The sequence below is a fragment of the Podarcis muralis genome, chromosome 1 (assembly GCF_964188315.1).
Source record: "Podarcis muralis chromosome 1, rPodMur119.hap1.1, whole genome shotgun sequence".
Classification (NCBI taxonomy): domain Eukaryota; kingdom Metazoa; phylum Chordata; class Lepidosauria; order Squamata; family Lacertidae; genus Podarcis; species Podarcis muralis.
In genome coordinates, this window is record NC_135655.1 from 48,536 (window position 1) to 60,943 (window position 12,408).

Genomic DNA, 12,408 nt, shown 5'->3' on the forward strand with positions numbered 1-12,408 from the left:
TCTGGCTGTCAAAGCCTCAACGACCTGTGCTGCTTCCACTGCCTCTTCTGGCTGCAAAAGCCTCAACGACCTGCGCTGCTGCCGCAGCCCAGTCTGCCTGTCAAAGCCTCAATTACCTGCTCTGCAGCCGCTGCCTCTCTGGCCGTCAAAGGCTCAACGACCTGTTCTGCTGCAGCAGCCCCTTCTAGCCGTTAAAGCCTCGACGAATTGCGCTGCTGCCGCTGTCTCTTCTGGCTGTTAAATCCTCCACGACCTGCTATGCTGCCACTGCCCCTTCTGGCTGTCAAAGCGTCCACGACCTGCTATTCTGCCACTGCCCCTTCTGGCTGTCAAAGCCTCGATGACCTGCGCTGCCGCCGCTGCCCCTTCTGGCTGTCAAAGCCTCCACGACCTGCTATGCTGCCACTGCCTCACGTGGCTGTCAAAGCCTCAGCGACCTGCGCTGCTGCCGCAGCCTCTTCTGGCTGTCAAAGCCTCAACGACCTGTGCTGCTTCCACTGCCTCTTCTGGCTGTCAAAGCATCGATGACCTGCGCTGCTGCCGCAGCCCCTTCTGGCTGTCAAAGCCTCGACGACCTGCTCTGCTGCTGCAGCCCCTTCTGGCTGTGAAAGCCTCGATGACTTGCGCTGCTGCCCCTGCCTCTTCTGGCTGTCAAAGCCTCGACGACCTGCGCTGCTGCCGCAGCCTCTTCTGGCTGTCAAAGCCTCAACGATCTGCTCTGCTGCCGCTGCCTCTCTGGCTCTCAAAGCCTCCACGACCTGTGCTGCTGCCGCTGCCCCGTCTGGCTGTCAAAGCCTCGATGACCTGCTCTGCTGCCACTGCCCCATCTGGCTGTCAAAGCCTCAACGACCTGTGCTGCTGCCACTGCCCCTTCTGGCTGTCAAAGCCTCCACAACCTCCTATGCTGCCACTGCCCCTTCTGGCTGTCAAAGCCTTCACGACCTGCTATGCTGCCACTGCCTCACCTGGCTGTCAAAGCCTCAACTACCTGTGCTGATTCCACTGCCTCTTCTGGCTGTCAAAGCATCGATGACCTGCGCTGCTGCCGCAGCCCCTTCTCACTGTCAAAGCCTCGACAACATGCTTTGCTACCACAGCCCCTTCTGGCTGTCAAAGCCTCAACGACCTGTGCTGCTGCCACTGCCACTTCTGGCTGTCAAAGCCTCCACGACGTCCTATGCTGCCACTGCCCATTCTGGCTGTCAAAGCCTCGACGATCTGCTCTGCTGCCGCAGCCCATTCTGGCTGTCAAAGCCTCGACGATCTGCTCTGCTGCCACTTCATCGTCTGGCTGTCAAAGCCTTCACGACCTGCACCGCTGCCACTGCCTCACCTGGCTGTCAAAGCCTGAACGACCTGCACTGCTGCTGCAGCCTCTTCTGGCTGTCAAATCCTCAACGACCTGTGCTGCTTCCACTGCCTCTTCTGGCTGTCAAAGCATCAATGACCTGCGCTGCTGCCGCAGCCCCTTCTCACTGTCAAAGCCTCGACGACCTGCTTTGCTGCTGCAGCCCCTTCTGGCTGTCAAAGCCTCGATGACCTGCGCTGCTGCCCCTGCCTCTTCTGCCTGTCAAAGCCTCAACGATATGCGCTGCTGCCGCTGCCTCTCTGGCTCTCAAAGCCTCAACGACCTGTGCTGCTGCCACTGCTTCTTCTGGTTGTCAAAGCCTCAACGATCTGCTATGCTGCCACTGCCTCACCTGGCTGTCAAAGCCTCAACGACCTGTGCTGATTCCACTGCCTCTTCTGGCTGTCAAAGCATCGATGACCTGCGCTGCTGCCGCAGCCCCTTCTCACTGTCAAAGCCTTGACAACATGCTTTGCTACCACAGCCCCTTCTGGCTGTCAAAGCCTCGATGACCTGCGCTGCTGCCGCAGCCCATTCTGGCTGTCAAAGCCTCGACGACCTGCTCTGCTGCTGCAGCCCCTTCTGGCTGTCAAAGCCTCAACGACCTGCTCTGCTGCTGCAGCCCCTTCTGGCTGTCAAAGCCTCGATGACCTGCGCTTCTGCCGCAGCCCATTCTGGCTGTCAAAGCCTCGACGATCTGCTCTGCTGCCGCAGCCCATTCTACCTGTCAAAGCCTCGACGATCTGCTCTGCTGCCGCAGCCCATTCTGGCTGTCAAAGCCTCGATGACCTGCTCTGCTGCCACTGCCCCTTCTGGCTGTCAAAGCCTCAACGACCTGTGCTGCTGCCACTGCCACTTCTGGCTGTCAAAGCCTTCACGACGTCCTATGCTGCCACTGCCCATTCTGGCTGTCAAAGCCTCGACGATCTGCTCTGCTGCCGCAGCCCATTCTGGCTGTCAAAGCCTCGACGATCTGCTGCCACTTCATCTTCTGGCTGTCAAAGCCTTCACGACCTGCACCGCTGCCACTGCCTCACCTGGCTGTCAAAGCCTGAACGACCTGCGCTGCTGCCGCAGCCTCTTCTGGCTGTCAAATCCTCAACGACCTGTGCTGCTTCCACTGCCTCTTCTGGCTGTCAAAGCATCAATGACCTGCGCTGCTGCCGCAGCCCCTTCTCACTGTCAAAGCCTCGACGACCTGCTCTGCTGCTGCAGCCCCTTCTGGCTGTCAAAGCCTCGATGACCTGCTCTGCTGCCACTGCCCCTTCTGGCTGTCAAAGCCTCAACGACCTGTGCTGCTGCCACTGCTTCTTCTGGTTGTCAAAGCCTCAACGATCTGCACTGCTGCCGCTGCCTCTCTGGCTCTCAAAGCCTCAACGAACTGTGCTGCTGCCGCTGCCCCTTCTGGCTGTCAAAGCCTCGATGACCTGCTCTGCTGCCACTGCCGCTTCTGACTGTCAAAACCTCCACGACCTGCTATGCTGCCACTGCCTCTTCTGGATGTCAAAGCCTTGATGACCTGCTCTGCTGCCCCTGCCTCTTCTGGCTGTCAAAGCCTCCACGACCTGCTATGCTGCCACTGCCACTTCTGACTGTCAAAGCCTCAACAACCTGTGCTGCTGCCGCTGCCCCCTCTGGCTGTCAAAGCCTCGATGACCTGCTCTGCTGCCACTGCCCTTTCTGGCTGTCAATGCCTCAACGACCTATGCTGCTACCTCTGCCTCTTCTGGCTGTCAAAGCCTCAACGATCTGCGATGCTGCCGCTGCCTCTCTAGCTCTCAAAGCCTCAACGACCTGTGCTGCTTCCACTGCCTCTTCTGCCTGTCAAAGCCTCAACAACATGCGCTGCTGCCGCTGCCTCTTCTGGCTGTCAAAGCGTCAACAACCTGCGCTGCTGCCGCTGCCTCTTCTGGCTGTCAAAGCGTCAATGACCTGTACTGCTGCCGCTGCCTCTTCTGGCTGACAAAGCCTCGAAGACCTGTGCTGCTGCAGCAGCCCCTTCTCGCTGTCAAAGTCTCAATGACCTGCGCTGCTGCTACTGCCCCGTCTGGCTGTCAAAGCCTCAACGACCTGTGCTGCTGCCACTGCCTCTTCTGGCTGTCAAAGCCTCAATGACCTGTGCTGCTGCCGCTGCCCCTTCTGGCTGTCAAAGCCTCAATGACCTGTGCTGCTTCCACTGCCTCTTCTGGCTGTCAAAGCATCGATGACCTGCGCTGCTGCCGCAGACCCTTCTCACTGTCAAAGCCTCGATGACCTGCTTTGCTACCACTGCCCCTTCTGGCTGTCAAAGCCTCAATGACCTGCGCTGCTACCGCAGCCCCTTCTGGCTGTCAAAGCCTCGACGACCTGCTCTGCTGCTGCAGCCCCTTCTGGCTGTCAAAGCCTCAACGACCTGTGCTGCTTCCACTGCCTCTTCTGGCTGTCAAAGCCTCGATGACCTGTGCTGCTTCCACTGCCTCTTCTGGCTGTCAAAGCCTCGATGACTTCCGCTGCTGCTGCAGCCCCTTCTCACTGTCAAAGCCTCGACGACCTGCTCTGCTGCCACTGCCCCTTCTGGCTGTCAAAGCCTCAACGACCTGTGCTGCTGCCACTGCCTCTTCTGGCTGTCAAAGCTTCAACGATCTGCGCTGCTGCCGCTGCCTCTCTAGCTCTCAAAGCCTCGATGACCTGTGCTCATTCCACTGCCTCTTCTGGCTGTCAAAGCCTCGATGACCTCCGCTGCTGCTGCAGCCCCTTCTCACTGTCAAAGCCTCGACGACCTGCTCTGCTGCTGCAGCCCCTTCTGGCTGTCAAAGCCTCGATGACCTGCTCTGCTGCCACTGCCCCTTCTGGCTGTCAAAGCCTCAACGACCTGTGCTGCTGCCACTGCCACTTCTGGCTGTCAAAGCCTCCACGACGTCCTATGCTGCCACTGCCCATTCTGGCTGTCAAAGCCTCGACGATCTGCTCTGCTGCCGCAGCCCATTCTGGCTGTCAAAGCCTCGACGATCTGCTGCCACTTCATCTTCTGGCTGTCAAAGCCTTCACGACCTGCACCGCTGCCACTGCCTCACCTGGCTGTCAAAGCCTCAACGACCTGCGCTGCTGCCGCAGCCTCTTCTGGCTGTCAAATCCTCAACGACCTGTGCTGCTTCCACTGCCTCTTCTGGCTGTCAAAGCATCAATGACCTGCGCTGCTGCCGCAGCCCCTTCTCACTGTCAAAGCCTCGACGACCTGCTCTGCTGCTGCAGCCCCTTCTGGCTGTCAAAGCCTCGATGACCTGCTCTGCTGCCACTGCCCCTTCTGGCTGTCAAAGCCTCAACGACCTGTGCTGCTGCCACTGCTTCTTCTGGTTGTCAAAGCCTCAACGATCTGCACTGCTGCCGCTGCCTCTCTGGCTCTCAAAGCCTCAACGAACTGTGCTGCTGCCGCTGCCCCTTCTGGCTGTCAAAGCCTCGATGACCTGCTCTGCTGCCACTGCCGCTTCTGACTGTCAAAACCTCCACGACCTGCTATGCTGCCACTGCCTCTTCTGGATGTCAAAGCCTTGATGACCTGCTCTGCTGCCCCTGCCTCTTCTGGCTGTCAAAGCCTCCACGACCTGCTATGCTGCCACTGCCACTTCTGACTGTCAAAGCCTCAACAACCTGTGCTGCTGCCGCTGCCCCCTCTGGCTGTCAAAGCCTCGATGACCTGCTCTGCTGCCACTGCCCTTTCTGGCTGTCAATGCCTCAACGACCTATGCTGCTACCTCTGCCTCTTCTGGCTGTCAAAGCCTCAACGATCTGCGATGCTGCCGCTGCCTCTCTAGCTCTCAAAGCCTCAACGACCTGTGCTGCTTCCACTGCCTCTTCTGCCTGTCAAAGCCTCAACAACATGCGCTGCTGCCGCTGCCTCTTCTGGCTGTCAAAGCGTCAACAACCTGCGCTGCTGCCGCTGCCTCTTCTGGCTGTCAAAGCGTCAATGACCTGTACTGCTGCCGCTGCCTCTTCTGGCTGACAAAGCCTCGAAGACCTGTGCTGCTGCAGCAGCCCCTTCTCGCTGTCAAAGTCTCAATGACCTGCGCTGCTGCCACTGCCCCGTCTGGCTGTCAAAGCCTCAACGACCTGTGCTGCTGCCACTGCCTCTTCTGGCTGTCAAAGCCTCAATGACCTGTGCTGCTTCCACTGCCTCTTCTGGCTGTCAAAGCATCGATGACCTGCGCTGCTGCCGCAGACCCTTCTCACTGTCAAAGCCTTGATGACCTGCTTTGCTACCACTGCCCCTTCTGGCTGTCAAAGCCTCAATGACCTGCGCTGCTACCGCAGCCCCTTCTGGCTGTCAAAGCCTCGACGACCTGCTCTGCTGCTGCAGCCCCTTCTGGCTGTCAAAGCCTCAACGACCTGTGCTGCTTCCACTGCCTCTTCTGGCTGTCAAAGCCTCGATGACCTGTGCTGCTTCCACTGCCTCTTCTGGCTGTCAAAGCCTCGATGACTTCCGCTGCTGCTGCAGCCCCTTCTCACTGTCAAAGCCTCGACGACCTGCTCTGCTGCCACTGCCCCTTCTGGCTGTCAAAGCCTCAACGACCTGTGCTGCTGCCACTGCCTCTTCTGGCTGTCAAAGCTTCAACGATCTGCGCTGCTGCCGCTGCCTCTCTAGCTCTCAAAGCCTCGATGACCTGTGCTCATTCCACTGCCTCTTCTGGCTGTCAAAGCCTCGATGACCTCCGCTGCTGCTGCAGCCCCTTCTCACTGTCAAAGCCTCGACGACCTGCTCTGCTACCACTGCCCCTTCTGGCTGTCAAAGCCTTTATGACCTGTGCTGCTGCAGCAGCCCCTTCTGGCTGTCAAAGTCTCAATGACCTGCGCTGCTGCCACTGCCTCTTCTGGCTGTCAAAGCCTCAATGACCTGTGCTGCTGCCACTGCCTCTTCTGGCTGTCAAAGCCTCAATGACCTGTGCTGCTGCCACTGCCTCTTCTGGCTGTCAAAGCCTCAACGATCTGCGCTGCTGCCGCTGCCTCTCTAGCTCTCAAAGCCTCAACGACCTGTGCTGCTGCCGCTGCCCCTTCTGGCTGACAAAGCCTCGATGACCTGCTCTGCTGCCACTGCATCTTCTGGCTGTCAAAGCCTTCACGACCTGCACCGCTGCCACTGCCTCACCTGGCTGTCAAAGCCTGAACGACCTGCGCTGCTGCCGCTGCCTCTTCTGGCTGTCAAAGCCTCGATGACCTGCTCTGCTGCCACTGCCGCTTCTGGCTGTCAAAACCTCAACGACTTGTGCTGCTGCCGCTGCCCCTTCTGGCTGTCAAAGCCTCAACGACCTGTGCTGCTGCCACTGCCACTTCTGGCTGTCAAAGCCTCCACGACGTCCTATGCTGCCACTGCCCATTCTGGCTGTCAAAGCCTCGACGATCTGCTCTGCTGCCGCAGCCCATTCTGGCTGTCAAAGCCTCGACGATCTGCTCTGCTGCCACTTCATCGTCTGGCTGTCAAAGCCTTCACGACCTGCACCGCTGCCACTGCCTCACCTGGCTGTCAAAGCCTGAACGACCTGCGCTGCTGCCGCAGCCTCTTCTGGCTGTCAAATCCTCAACGACCTGTGCTGCTTCCACTGCCTCTTCTGGCTGTCAAAGCATCAATGACCTGCGCTGCTGCCGCAGCCCCTTCCCACTGTCAAAGCCTCGACGACCTGCTTTGCTGCTGCAGCCCCTTCTGGCTGTCAAAGCCTCGATGACCTGCGCTGCTGCCCCTGCCTCTTTTGCCTGTCAAAGCCTCAACGATATGCGCTGCTGCCGCTGCCTCTCTGGCTCTCAAAGCCTCAACGACCTGTGCTGCTGCCACTGCTTCTTCTGGTTGTCAAAGCCTCAACGATCTGCTATGCTGCCACTGCCTCACCTGGCTGTCAAAGCCTCAACGACCTGTGCTGATTCCACTGCCTCTTCTGGCTGTCAAAGCATCGATGACCTGCGCTGCTGCCGCAGCCCCTTCTCACTGTCAAAGCCTCGACAACATGCTTTGCTACCACAGCCCCTTCTGGCTGTCAAAGCCTCGATGACCTGCGCTGCTGCCGCAGCCCATTCTGGCTGTCAAAGCCTCGACGACCTGCTCTGCTGCTGCAGCCCCTTCTGGCTGTCAAAGCCTCAACGACCTGCTCTGCTGCTGCAGCCCCTTCTGGCTGTCAAAGCCTCGATGACCTGCGCTTCTGCCGCAGCCCATTCTGGCTGTCAAAGCCTCGACGATCTGCTCTGCTGCCGCAGCCCATTCTAGCTGTCAAAGCCTCGACGATCTGCTCTGCTGCCGCAGCCCATTCTGGCTGTCAAAGCCTCGATGACCTGCTCTGCTGCCACTGCCCCTTCTGGCTGTCAAAGCCTCAACGACCTGTGCTGCTGCCACTGCCACTTCTGGCTGTCAAAGCCTCCACGACGTCCTATGCTGCCACTGCCCATTCTGGCTGTCAAAGCCTCGACGATCTGCTCTGCTGCCGCAGCCCATTCTGGCTGTCAAAGCCTCGACGATCTGCTGCCACTTCATCTTCTGGCTGTCAAAGCCTTCACGACCTGCACCGCTGCCACTGCCTCACCTGGCTGTCAAAGCCTGAACGACCTGCGCTGCTGCCGCAGCCTCTTCTGGCTGTCAAATCCTCAACGACCTGTGCTGCTTCCACTGCCTCTTCTGGCTGTCAAAGCATCAATGACCTGCGCTGCTGCCGCAGCCCCTTCTCACTGTCAAAGCCTCGACGACCTGCTCTGCTGCTGCAGCCCCTTCTGGCTGTCAAAGCCTCGATGACCTGCTCTGCTGCCACTGCCCCTTCTGGCTGTCAAAGCCTCAACGACCTGTGCTGCTGCCACTGCTTCTTCTGGTTGTCAAAGCCTCAACGATCTGCGCTGCTGCCGCTGCCTCTCTGGCTCTCAAAGCCTCAACGAACTGTGCTGCTGCCGCTGCCCCTTCTGGCTGTCAAAGCCTCGATGACCTGCTCTGCTGCCACTGCCGCTTCTGACTGTCAAAACCTCCACGACCTGCTATGCTGCCACTGCCTCTTCTGGATGTCAAAGCCTTGATGACCTGCTCTGCTGCCCCTGCCTCTTCTGGCTGTCAAAGCCTCCACGACCTGCTATGCTGCCACTGCCACTTCTGACTGTCAAAGCCTCAACAACCTGTGCTGCTGCCGCTGCCCCCTCTGGCTGTCAAAGCCTCGATGACCTGCTCTGCTGCCACTGCCCTTTCTGGCTGTCAATGCCTCAACGACCTATGCTGCTACCTCTGCCTCTTCTGGCTGTCAAAGCCTCAACGATCTGCGATGCTGCCGCTGCCTCTCTAGCTCTCAAAGCCTCAACGACCTGTGCTGCTTCCACTGCCTCTTCTGCCTGTCAAAGCCTCAACAACATGCGCTGCTGCCGCTGCCTCTTCTGGCTGTCAAAGCGTCAACAACCTGCGCTGCTGCCGCTGCCTCTTCTGGCTGTCAAAGCGTCAATGACCTGTACTGCTGCCGCTGCCTCTTCTGGCTGACAAAGCCTCGAAGACCTGTGCTGCTGCAGCAGCCCCTTCTCGCTGTCAAAGTCTCAATGACCTGCGCTGCTGCCACTGCCCCGTGTGGCTGTCAAAGCCTCAACGACCTGTGCTGCTGCCACTGCCTCTTCTGGCTGTCAAAGCCTCAATGACCTGTGCTGCTTCCACTGCCTCTTCTGGCTGTCAAAGCATCGATGACCTGCGCTGCTGCCGCAGACCCTTCTCACTGTCAAAGCCTTGATGACCTGCTTTGCTACCACTGCCCCTTCTGGCTGTCAAAGCCTCAATGACCTGCGCTGCTACCGCAGCCCCTTCTGGCTGTCAAAGCCTCGACGACCTGCTCTGCTGCTGCAGCCCCTTCTGGCTGTCAAAGCCTCAACGACCTGTGCTGCTTCCACTGCCTCTTCTGGCTGTCAAAGCCTCGATGACCTGTGCTGCTTCCACTGCCTCTTCTGGCTGTCAAAGCCTCGATGACTTCCGCTGCTGCTGCAGCCCCTTCTCACTGTCAAAGCCTCGACGACCTGCTCTGCTGCCACTGCCCCTTCTGGCTGTCAAAGCCTCAACGACCTGTGCTGCTGCCACTGCCTCTTCTGGCTGTCAAAGCTTCAACGATCTGCGCTGCTGCCGCTGCCTCTCTAGCTCTCAAAGCCTCGATGACCTGTGCTCATTCCACTGCCTCTTCTGGCTGTCAAAGCCTCGATGACCTCCGCTGCTGCTGCAGCCCCTTCTCACTGTCAAAGCCTCGATGACCTGCTCTGCTACCACTGCCCCTTCTGGCTGTCAAAGCCTTTATGACCTGTGCTGCTGCAGCAGCCCCTTCTGGCTGTCAAAGTCTCAATGACCTGCGCTGCTGCCACTGCCTCTTCTGGCTGTCAAAGCCTCAATGACCTGTGCTGCTGCCACTGCCTCTTCTGGCTGTCAAAGCCTCAATGACCTGTGCTGCTGCCACTGCCTCTTCTGGCTGTCAAAGCCTCAACGATCTGCGCTGCTGCCGCTGCCTCTCTAGCTCTCAAAGCCTCAACGACCTGTGCTGCTGCCGCTGCCCCTTCTGGCTGACAAAGCCTCGATGACCTGCTCTGCTGCCACTGCATCTTCTGGCTGTCAAAGCCTTCACGACCTGCACCGCTGCCACTGCCTCACCTGGCTGTCAAAGCCTGAACGACCTGCGCTGCTGCCGCTGCCCCTTCTGGCTGTCAAAGCCTCGATGACCTGCTCTGCTGCCACTGCCGCTTCTGGCTGTCAAAACCTCAACGACTTGTGCTGCTGCCGCTGCCCCTTCTGGCTGTCAAAGCCTCAACGACCTGTGCTGCTGCCACTGCCACTTCTGGCTGTCAAAGCCTCCACGACGTCCTATGCTGCCACTGCCCATTCTGGCTGTCAAAGCCTCGACGATCTGCTCTGCTGCCGCAGCCCATTCTGGCTGTCAAAGCCTCGACGATCTGCTCTGCTGCCACTTCATCGTCTGGCTGTCAAAGCCTTCACGACCTGCACCGCTGCCACTGCCTCACCTGGCTGTCAAAGCCTGAACGACCTGCGCTGCTGCCGCAGCCTCTTCTGGCTGTCAAATCCTCAACGACCTGTGCTGCTTCCACTGCCTCTTCTGGCTGTCAAAGCATCAATGACCTGCGCTGCTGCCGCAGCCCCTTCCCACTGTCAAAGCCTCGACGACCTGCTTTGCTGCTGCAGCCCCTTCTGGCTGTCAAAGCCTCGATGACCTGCGCTGCTGCCCCTGCCTCTTTTGCCTGTCAAAGCCTCAACGATATGCGCTGCTGCCGCTGCCTCTCTGGCTCTCAAAGCCTCAACGACCTGTGCTGCTGCCACTGCTTCTTCTGGTTGTCAAAGCCTCAACGATCTGCTATGCTGCCACTGCCTCACCTGGCTGTCAAAGCCTCAACGACCTGTGCTGATTCCACTGCCTCTTCTGGCTGTCAAAGCATCGATGACCTGCGCTGCTGCCGCAGCCCCTTCTCACTGTCAAAGCCTCGACAACATGCTTTGCTACCACAGCCCCTTCTGGCTGTCAAAGCCTCGATGACCTGCGCTGCTGCCGCAGCCCATTCTGGCTGTCAAAGCCTCGACGACCTGCTCTGCTGCTGCAGCCCCTTCTGGCTGTCAAAGCCTCAACGACCTGCTCTGCTGCTGCAGCCCCTTCTGGCTGTCAAAGCCTCGATGACCTGCGCTTCTGCCGCAGCCCATTCTGGCTGTCAAAGCCTCGACGATCTGCTCTGCTGCCGCAGCCCATTCTAGCTGTCAAAGCCTCGACGATCTGCTCTGCTGCCGCAGCCCATTCTGGCTGTCAAAGCCTCGATGACCTGCTCTGCTGCCACTGCCCCTTCTGGCTGTCAAAGCCTCAACGACCTGTGCTGCTGCCACTGCCACTTCTGGCTGTCAAAGCCTCCACGACGTCCTATGCTGCCACTGCCCATTCTGGCTGTCAAAGCCTCGACGATCTGCTCTGCTGCCGCAGCCCATTCTGGCTGTCAAAGCCTCGACGATCTGCTGCCACTTCATCTTCTGGCTGTCAAAGCCTTCACGACCTGCACCGCTGCCACTGCCTCACCTGGCTGTCAAAGCCTGAACGACCTGCGCTGCTGCCGCAGCCTCTTCTGGCTGTCAAATCCTCAACGACCTGTGCTGCTTCCACTGCCTCTTCTGGCTGTCAAAGCATCAATGACCTGCGCTGCTGCCGCAGCCCCTTCTCACTGTCAAAGCCTCGACGACCTGCTCTGCTGCTGCAGCCCCTTCTGGCTGTCAAAGCCTCGATGACCTGCTCTGCTGCCACTGCCCCTTCTGGCTGTCAAAGCCTCAACGACCTGTGCTGCTGCCACTGCTTCTTCTGGTTGTCAAAGCCTCAACGATCTGCGCTGCTGCCGCTGCCTCTCTGGCTCTCAAAGCCTCAACGAACTGTGCTGCTGCCGCTGCCCCTTCTGGCTGTCAAAGCCTCGATGACCTGCTCTGCTGCCACTGCCGCTTCTGACTGTCAAAACCTCCACGACCTGCTATGCTGCCACTGCCTCTTCTGGATGTCAAAGCCTTGATGACCTGCTCTGCTGCCCCTGCCTCTTCTGGCTGTCAAAGCCTCCACGACCTGCTATGCTGCCACTGCCACTTCTGACTGTCAAAGCCTCAACAACCTGTGCTGCTGCCGCTGCCCCCTCTGGCTGTCAAAGCCTCGATGACCTGCTCTGCTGCCACTGCCCTTTCTGGCTGTCAATGCCTCAACGACCTATGCTGCTACCTCTGCCTCTTCTGGCTGTCAAAGCCTCAACGATCTGCGATGCTGCCGCTGCCTCTCTAGCTCTCAAAGCCTCAACGAGCTGTGCTGCTTCCACTGCCTCTTCTGCCTGTCAAAGCCTCAACAACCTGCGCTGCTGCCGCTGCCTCTTCTGGCTGTCAAAGCGTCAACAACCTGCGCTGCTGCCGCTGCCTCTTCTGGCTGTCAAAGCGTCAATGACCTGTACTGCTGCCGCTGCCTCTTCTGGCTGACAAAGCCTCGAAGACCTGTGCTGCTGCAGCAGCCCCTTCTCGCTGTCAAAGTCTCAATGACCTGCGCTGCTGCCACTGCCCCGTCTGGCTGTCAAAGCCTCAATGACCT